We start from the raw sequence: 10,051 nt of genomic DNA, 5'->3' as shown, positions 1-10,051 counted from the left end.
ACTGTCGCGTCCCACGGTGCGGTTCCTGCCGTCGCATCGGTCATGAAGAGACCCAGTGTTCACGGACGTACGCCAGCGTTACCGCGCCCGTGAGCAGCGAATACGCAGCTGACCTGCTCATGGATGAGGCCGACGCGGAGGAGGCATCAAGAGCGGCTAATGGGCCGGCGGTGCAAGAGGCCACGTCAAGTGCCCCACAGGCGGATCAATTTGAGTGCCAACCTGACGCCGGCGCAGCGCCGGAGCAGTCGTCCCCAGAGTCTACATCAGCCGTCGCTGTCGTGCCGAATGGTTCAGCTGCGACAGTTTCTGACTCTATGGTTAGCGACATCCAGCTCATGGACGTTCTCGGTTCAGCGGTCAGCCAAACGGCCGGAAAACGGCAGCATGATAAACTTGCTATCAGTGTGCGTCAATTTGATGCCAGTGCCGGCGATGAGCATCCGCCTAAAACATCAGGTGTGAGGCGTTCTACCTTGAAGCCTCGTCCGAAACCAGCTTAACTGCCTTTTCCTTGACGTAGTAGCCATTCAAAAACCAAAATTGATAACCAAGATGCGTCACATCGAATGGTGTCCGCTTTCTGACTGCATTTCGATGTTTGTTTGTGCCATTCAATTGGTTCCTCTGGAGGTTGTGCCCTTTTCATACGAAACAGTGTTGGCATACATGTGCAGTCGCTGTTTTCGTGTCAAAGCGGCCGGCTTCCGATTGTTAATAAAATTTCACATTTTTGTGCAAACTTCAGTCATATGTATGCTCCTAATACAGCCTCAGAGAAAAACGTTTTTGAACCTGTCCAGATGTATCTAGCGTGTGAAAAAGTAAGTTTTGTTGGGAGATATCAACTATTTTTCGTGCTGTAGATCATGTAAAATGCTTGACAGTGAGGGATAAAAGTGCCGAGACCATGAATTCAGTTATTAACGATTACAACTTGGAAGATACCGGAAGTGTGTTCACAAATAGTAGTTAACTGCAAATACTCATTTTCAAGGCACTAAGTAGCCACGAACGGCTGTACCGGTTGTATGTATCGCTTGAATTGGTGCCGCTATGTATACGTCGTATCAGGTCAGAGCAGTGTGCTTCAGTGATCACTGTCTGGGGATTGCAAACTTCAGTAGAAAACCAAGCAAACAGTGCTTTAATTGGGATCTGTGGAAACTCAACACGAAATTGTTGGAGGACGAGAGTTATGTTAATAATGTTGAGCAGGGGGTAAAAAAGTTATTCGCAAAGCATCCGACGAGTGTCGGCGTGGGCTGGGAAGAATCTAAACAGGTAGTAAAATGGAAGGAGTAGTAAACTGCGATATGAACAGAAACAAAACGAAACACATCTGTGTGAGCAACTAGAATTCCTTACAAGTATAGAATGCGTTCAACCAGGTACGTTTTTCAAAGAACTAAGGAGCATCAAAATACAGTTGGAAAGATTAGATACAGATAAGTACAGAGCGGCGGTTATTCGTGCACGGTCCGAGAAGCTGTGGGCCGATGAAGCACCAACAAAGTGTGCTTTATCGGACGAAAAACGATACGCGAACCGTAAGAATATAAGGAAAATAAAAAGTGGCAATGAGGTTTCGTGTGTCGGCAGTGTCATCAAACGTGTCATAGCCGATCATTTCTGACTTGTTTGGTCACTCGCGCAAAGTGGTACGGGATATTCAAGCAAAATTTTTGCCGCAAATGCATAAGCTTGATGATGAAGAAAAGGAGTGACTAGAAATGCTGATTTACATGAAAGAGAGGACAAAATAGATGCACTACCAGCTGGTAAAGTGCATAGCCCTGACGACTATAGGGCGTCCGTTTATAAAACTTTTAAGACAGTGATAGCCCACCTCCTCCTAAAAGTTATCAATTAAGCTTTGAGCAAAACCGTGTTCCACTGTCCTTCGTCACTTCGCATATCACACTGATTCCGAAAACTGAGGCGCCGGAAAAACAGATGTTGGTGGGCTCTTATAACCAAATAATCCTCACCAACGTCAATTATAAAATATTTATGAAGGCACTGGCAATACGACTGCTATGTGTGATAACAAAGCTGGTTGGTACGCATCAGGCATAAAGGGACGGAGCATCGCCACGAACATGCACGTAGCGCGAAGCGTGCTAGAATGTTGTGACGCACTTGGTGACCATGTGGCAATGATCCAACTAGACGTCGCAAAAGTATTTGACCGTGCTTCGCATGATGTACTCCTTACCATATTAGATAATTCCAATGTGGGGTCTGTAATAACAGATGGCGTTAGAATGGCGTATGCCAACTGCACAACGCGAATCATAGTGCACAGGGAACTGACCGAGAGCCTGCAAGTGCGATCATCAGTCAGGCTAGGTTGTCCCCTGTCGCCCCTGTTATTTGCAGTCTACCTGTAGCCTATTTGCTTGGTCTTCCAAAATAATAAGCGTATAATGGGTTTCAGGCTGCATTCAGCGCATGTAAAAATATTGACCTACGCTGATGATATTCCGGTTTTCTGTTCAGATGAAGGGATCATCTGTGAAGCCACAAATGTAGTCCGCAAATATTGTCAGTGTACAGGGGCACTAACAAACTGAGAAAAGAGCTATAGTTTCTGGCATGGCAGTTGGGAAGGCATGCCAGAATACTACTCACAATTGCAAAGGTCCACAATTCCGACAATGTACCTTGGTGTACCTCTGCACACCTACCGGAACCCTGATTCGTACTGGCATGATGAAACCTCAAAGGCAAAAGAAAAGGCTGGTGCGTGGCAAGGAGGGAAATTATCGTTTTTCGCCCACCACCGTGTATGATTTATTTTTCACTCTAAAAATATGGTATGTCATGAATGTGCTCAGTGCCTCTCGGATCGGCATTGAAAACATCCACCGTGTTTTCGCCGTTTTTATTTCGGCTTCGACATGGGAAACAACCAGTCAGACAAACTTGTTCCTGTCTGCAAAAAAAGGTGGGCTAGGCTTTGCACATTTGTTTTTGGGGCAAGTTGCCTCACGTTTTATGTTCCTTAGAAATCAAAATGACACGTTCCTGTGCAGCAAGTCCGCCAGTGTAGACTGCTTTCAGGATATGCGGTATGCTCTTGTCAAGCTATGAGTGGGGCTGTAGGAGGGTACCTACGCGAGGTGGTGCTCGCATACGGGATGCTGCATGCGCCATTTTCGATGCAATACTTGAGAGATGTCACGCGGAAAAAACTGTACTGGGATTGATTGGATGCAATGATTTCGCTACCACTTTACCGTTTGTCATTATGTGGAGACCCAGGAGGAGTTATTATTAAGAAAGTGAAGAGAATGCCGGTGTTACCTTCGGTGAAATTTTTTTTCTTTAAGCTTCATACTAACACATTGTCAATGAAAACAAGGATGCATGAAAAAGGCCTTTTTGTACCCAGGAAAACTAACCGTTACATATGTAAGAAAGCTGAAACCATAGAACACGTATTCCTGTATTGTTGGGATCCTATGTTTTTCTGGGATGTCCTTCAAAGGACTTGAAAGAACAAATTACCATTAAATTCATGCGGCATGCGATTCCTGCCGGTTCTAAACGCAGACAATATTCCACTGGATACAATTATGCTCATCGGCCTCCACAGTTTGTGCAAAGCGCGAAGGCAGTTCAACAATGCAGATGTTGATGTGCGTCTTGTGCGAGAACATTTCATAGAATGTGTGGTACGTTTGAGGCAAGTGTATCGCGCACTCTCAAAACCACCAGATTGAATTAAGTTCAATAGCTTGGCACAGTAGAAGAATATTTAACGTGTGTCCGCTGAAGGTTTGCTGACTCGTTTTATTTTTTGTCCCTTGTGTATTGTGTGTTAAATACGGCAATAAAGGAAAAAAGCAGCACTGTAAACAGCACGTCAGTCTCATAATCTGAAGGTCGTGAGCTCGATCGTCACCCGGAGCAAGGTGGTTTCATTTTTTGCATTGAACATTATTGAAAAGGTTTCTACCTTAGGTTTTGACCTTTCTCGAGGACGAAACATCCGCTTCGGTGGGATTCTGCTTCCGGCCACGCCAGTGAACGGACGCAGGATGCAGGGCTCCTCAGGAGCGGCTTCAGCGGCCATGTCAGGCCGCGGTAACAGGACTGCTGAACAGGACAATACTTACCAGGTTGTTTTGCCTGCACTGCCAACAGGTCGGTTTGTTTTGAATACCGTTTTTTTGCATGCCGATATCAGGGCCCGCCCGTACCGGGTGGAAGATTTCCGGGATGCTTTGGCGCAACACTCGCTAATCCCCGACGTTATCGCAATGGGGGTATATCGGATGAGCCACGTCTGGGCCGTCACTCTCAAAGATGCTGAAGCGGTGAACAAGATTGTAAGTGTAGGTGAGCTGTGTGTAAAAAACGGTCGCTGCTTGGTGATTGACCCGGCGAACCAGGACGTGCGACTCAAACTTCACTGGCTGCTACACAACGTGCCAGACGAGGATGTTCGTGCTGCATTTGCGCCGTACGGAAAGGTGTCGGAGGTTTCCCGGGAGCGCTGGCGAGTTAAAGGTATGCTAGAAAAGGGCTCCACCACTAGACTCGTCACGCTGAAGCTGAAAGCTGGCTTGAAGCTCGACGACCTGCCGCATCAGTTGAATGTTAGCGGCGAGCTGGCGCTAGTGATTGTGCCAGGCAGACCCCCGTTGTGCCTACGCTGCCGGAGTACGGGTCACATCCGCAAAGAGTGCCGGGTTCCTCGCTGCGGAACCTGTCGACGGTTCGGGCATGAAGACAGCCAGTGTGCACGAACCTACGCTAGCATTGCCGGACCTGGGACCTGCGAAGACTCGTCCGAGTTAATTATGGACGAGGCGGATGCGTAGGAGGCTGCTGACATTAGAGGTCAGTCAACGAAACAGGACGCGCCTTCCTTGACGGTTTTAAAGAAGAATAAGGTGACGGTCTCTAATGAACAGAATGAAACTCTGCATGTCTTGAACGTTCCATCCCAGGACCATGAAAGCGCGTCAAAGGAAGCGTCAGAAGACGTAATCAAATTTTCTGATGCTGATGCTGAGGACCATCTCAGTACTGAGCCTTCCTGTACTGATGCCATGGAGGTTGGGCCGGAGACAGCAGCCTTAATTGCCGCGAAACGTCCGCACGAGGAAGGCATTGAGGAGACTCAGCTGCCAGGCGATGTTTGTGGTGAGCCGCCTCCGAAAACTGCGGGCATCCGAAGAGCAACTTTGCGACCGAAGCCGAACTTCTCGGCCGACACGCGGCAGGCGGGGAAACCGCCTCCGTAGTTTTGTGGTGTCCTGAACGATTTGTGGGTCGGCTGCCTACCGACCAGCGTCAGGAACATTCTGCAACCAAGTGGGGCGTGTGTGGAAAAAAAAATGAAAGACGGTGCTTGGACTTCGTTTGAATGCAGCCCGATGTTCTGCTGGGAGGACATTACATGCACACATACGCCGCTGTTCTTCAGAAGCGGAGGCCACGCAACCATGAAGGTAGGCACCATGCTGGTACGGGCGTCTCTTTCTAATTCATGACTCTTAAAGGGCCACTGTCCAGGGAAGGCCCTTTTAAGAAAAAGAGCCCAGTGTTTCGATCAGGTACCGGAGATAGTCTGTGCAAAATTCTACAGCGACACGCGCGCCGCAAAGCATCGAAAATACAATTCAAAGCTCCCTCATGCTCTCCTTTGAGAAGCCAGCTTCACCGCTTCCTGCGCTGGCCCGACGGGCCCCGATAATGACGTACGTATCGGGAACGACGTCCATTGGTCCGTCTCGCTGACTGACGGGAGAAGGATGGGTGTCTACCGCTCGCAGCGCGCTTTTCCCTCGCCACGGCCAGACTGAATCCAGCGGCGCGCGCTCCCTCGACCGTTTTTTTTTTTTCGCGCTCGCGGAGAGCCACGCCCCACCTCCCGCCAAACGCGGAGAAGGAAGGGGAATTTGTATTGCGGAGGCTAGACGACCTCGGGCAGGAGAGTGAAAAACCTTTGCGAGGGAACGGAAGGAGAGAGGCAGGATAGAATCGGGTGATTGCGGTGGCTGTAACTGCGTTATTAGTTACTCTTTTCAAAAACATTTTGCGGCCTTGCGTTCCAGGGGCGAAGTCTCACAGTCGCCGGGGAAGAAAATATTTTCGACCGGAGGGTGGACAGTGGGCCTTTAAGCTTAATTCGCCGTTACACGTAGCTACATTGAATGTCAGAGGGCTGGGAGCGAGAAGGCGACAATGCCAGCTCAGTCGCCTCCTTTTGGATAATGATATAGATATAGCAGCTGTGCCAGAGTCAAAGATTGAGAGCCAAGAAAGCACTGACAGTATGGTGGCTTCTTTTCAAGCAAACTTTTATGTGTGTCCAATACACTATAGCGCAGCAAAAGACGAGGACACAAGAATGGCATACACACAAGAGTGTGTGTATGCCATTCTGTTGGTGTGTCGGGTGGATGCCTTTTGTTTATACGTAACACGCTGGGAGTAAGCGTAGAGTCCGTTTTTGCCTGTCCAAGTGGTCGGCTTTTGGTTACTGATTTTACCTACTGTAATTTATGCTGGCGTGTTGTGTGTGTGTATGCTCCCAATTCAAAATGCGAACGTGAATCGTTTTTTGAGTCTATTGAATTGGGGCTGAAGACTGACAAAATCTTGCTTGTACTTGGTGACTACAACTGTGTGTGCTCAGCTGTGGACCGAGCGGCGAAGTGTAAACCTCGAACAGACAGAAGCTCCGACCTGTTGAATGCACTTGTGCGTGAATATGGCCTTGAGGATGTTGGCAGTGTGTTCTCCACGTGAAACCAGCCAGAGTTCACGCACTTCCAGCGAGATAGCCATGCTAGATTGGATAGGGTGTATGCCTCGGTTGATCTTGTTTCCCTATGTACTGCATATGAGGTCAAGCCTGTGTCTTTCAGTGATCATTATCTCGTGAGTGCAGTGTTTGGTAGGAAAGGAAAGATATCGCGCTTTAACTGGCACCTATGGAAACTGAATGCCAAGCTTCTCGCCGATGAAGAGTTCCTTATGGAAGTTAAGACCGAGTTTGAAAATCGTCTTGCTATGCGACCAGTAAGTTTTGCAGCGGAATGGGACAGCTTCAAAGAGTGGGTCAAATTGAAATCCATAGAAAAGAGCAGTAAGGTGCGGCATAAAGAGAAAGAAAAAGAAAAAGAACTGAATGAACAACTCCAGTTTCTTTTGAGCATGGAAAGTTCAGTGCCAGGGCATTTCGCCAGTAAAATACGAGAGATAAAAAGTGAGTTGGAAACAATCGACAGTGAAAGATACACAGCGGCTGTTATACGTGCAAGGGCTGAAAAACTTTGGGCTGGAGAAGTACCGACAAAACGAGCGCTAGCAGACGAGAAAAGATACGCCTGCCAGAAAGAAATAAGGAGTATAAGATATGCCGGCCATATCACTGAAGATGCTAAAGATATTCAGCGTGCGGTAACAGAGCACTTCGAAGAACTGCTTAGCGCTAAGCTTGAGACTGTAGGCGGCTTTCGAACAGATTTTCTAATACTGATGCCCGCACTGGATGACGAAAGTAAAGCGCGCCTAGAAAAACCGGTAACGTTGCAGGAGATACTATCTGCAATAGATGACCTGACACCTGGGAAGGCCCCTGGGCCGGATGGTCTAAGCACCGCATTCTTTAAAACTTTTCAGCAGTATGCGGCTCAGTTTATGCTCTGTGTAATCACTGAAGCTTATGAACGTAATGCTGTTCCATTGTCTTTCTCTACATCGCACATTGTTCTAATACCCAAGACAGATGATCCGGAGAAACGAAAGTTGGTGGGGTCATATCGACCGATAAGCCTCACCAATGTTGACTATAAGGCGTACATGAAGGTTTTAGCAAAAAGACTGCAAAGCGTAATAAAAACATTGGTTGGGCCTCATCAAACGTGCGGAATCAAGGGTCGATCCATTGCCACGAATATACATGTCGCAAGAACCGTATTAGAATGCGTTGATTCACTCGGTGGTCAGATAGCCATGATGCAATTAGATTTGGCGAAAGCCTTTGACCGTGTTTCTCACGAAATTATTTTTTCCATTTTGGAGCATTCTAACCTTGGTGACGTCATAGTGGAGGGTGTTAAAATGGCTTATGCGAACTGCACGACCCGTATTATTGTGAATGATGAACTGGCTGACAGCATCGAAGTACGGTCATCAGTAAGGCAGGGCTGCCCGCTCTCACCCCTGCTTTTTGCACTGTATTTAGAGCCACTTTGCTTGGCTATCATTGATAGCGATCGCATTTTAGGATTCAAGCTGCAATCAGCACACGTGAAAATGCTAGCATACGCTGATGACATTGCAGTCTTTTGTGCAACTAGAAAGAGCATCTGTGAAGTCACTGGTGTCGTCCAAACATTTTGTGATTAAACCAGATGCATGATCAATTGGGAGAAAAGCTCTGGGTTTTGGCACGGTGATTGGGACGTGACACCTGATTTCTTCTGTAAGCTGCGATGGTCTGCTCTCCCAACACGATATCTAGGCGTGCCTTTAGAATGTTATCAAGATCCCAACGTACACTGGGTGGAAGAAACATCCAGAGTGAAAGAAAAAGCGGATGCGTGGCAAGGAAGGCAACTGTCAATGTTTTCGCGAGCTTCTATTTGCAATGTTTTTCTTATTTCGAGGCTGTGGTACCTCATAAATGTGTTGTGTATCTCACGAACCTCAATTCAGAAAATGCACCGCGTTTTTGCTGTTTTTATTTGGGCATCTACATGGGAAAAAACCGCCCGGACGAATTTGTTTATTTCTGTTAAAAGGGGCGGGCTTGGCCTTGCACATCTGTTCTTGCGTCAGGTGGTCTCGCGGTTTATATTCCTCCGTGATCAAAAAGATACCTTTCTAAGAACTGTGATGCAAGTGCGATTGCAGAGGCTGCTCCCTGAATGAATTGTGTCATGCCTGGTACTGTGACTGGCTACCTGCGCGAGGTTGTTTTTTCGTGCAAGTTGCTAGAAGTGCGGTTTTCTTTTGATTATCTTTCCAATGTTCCCAGAAAAAAACTGTATAAAGATCTCATTGACGTGATGCTGCCGGTGCCTTTTTACCGGGCATTACACTGTGGAGGCCCAGGGCAGGACGTTTTGAAAAGAGTTAAGAAGATGCCCGTGAGGCCATCAGCTAAAACGTTCCTTTTCAAACTTCACTCCAATACGCTCCCTGTTAAAACCTGGCTGAATGAAAAAGGTATCTTCGTCCCATGGACAACAAATTGCCTGTTGTGCAAAAAAAAAAAAAAAAAAAAAACGGAAACAATTGAGCACGTTTTCTTACAGTGTTGGGATGCTGTCTTTCTATGGGACGTCCTCCAAAGGACAATTAAAAAGGAACTTCCATTAACTCCCCACGGTATAAGATTCCTACCAGTGCAGAACGATGATGCACCTTATGATTTAATTATGCTTCTTGGCCTCCATAGTTTGTGGAAAACACGAATGCAGGTGCGTCATGCAGATATAGATACACGATCTGCGCGTGAAAACTTTATTGAAAGTGCTGTGTATATACGCGAAACTTTCAGAATGCAGCAGGATCCGCCACAATGGCATTCTCTGTTTCATGAGTTGGTGCACTTGAAAAGATTTTAGCCGCGTACGCGTTAGCTCAAGTGTAGTTGACGTGTTTTATCATTTGTATTTTGTTTTTGTGTTTCACGGCAATAAAGAAAAAAAAAAACAACATCCGCCTCGGTAGCGCAGTAGGCAGCGCGTCAGTCTCATAATCTGAAGGTCGTGAGTTCGATCCTCACCCGGGGCAAGGCGGTTTCATTTTTTTTGCATTGAACATTATTGAAAAGGTTTCTAGCTTACGTTTTGACCTTTCGCGAGAACAAAACATCCGCCTCGCTAGCGCAGTAGGCAGAGCGTCTATACACTTGTTCAACAAAATAAAGTGTAAAACTAAAAGAAATTTTGAAGCAGCAAGACGCTGCGGAGGAGGTCTTGAGTCTGATGGGCGAACTTGTGGTAATGAAAGTCCATTAGACACGGTTGTCAGCCAAGGGGCATCGCAATCACGATCTTTTACTGATGTAATTGTACCA

General features: G+C 47.1%; 1 non-coding gene across 1 annotated transcript; it reads left to right on the top strand.

The window, feature by feature from the left end:
- Positions 1 to 9,692: 9,692 nt before the first annotated feature.
- On the top strand, positions 9,693 to 9,765 carry TRNAM-CAU (transfer RNA methionine (anticodon CAU)). The gene has a single exon. It is a non-coding gene; the product is annotated as a tRNA-Met (tRNA).
- Positions 9,766 to 10,051: the final 286 nt, after the last annotated feature.

The sequence above is a fragment of the Amblyomma maculatum genome, chromosome 1, assembly GCF_055883805.1.
Source record: "Amblyomma maculatum isolate TAMU_Amacu chromosome 1, ASM5588380v1, whole genome shotgun sequence".
NCBI lineage: Eukaryota > Metazoa > Arthropoda > Arachnida > Ixodida > Ixodidae > Amblyomma > Amblyomma maculatum.
This window is presented reverse-complemented; position numbering and strand designations above follow the sequence as displayed.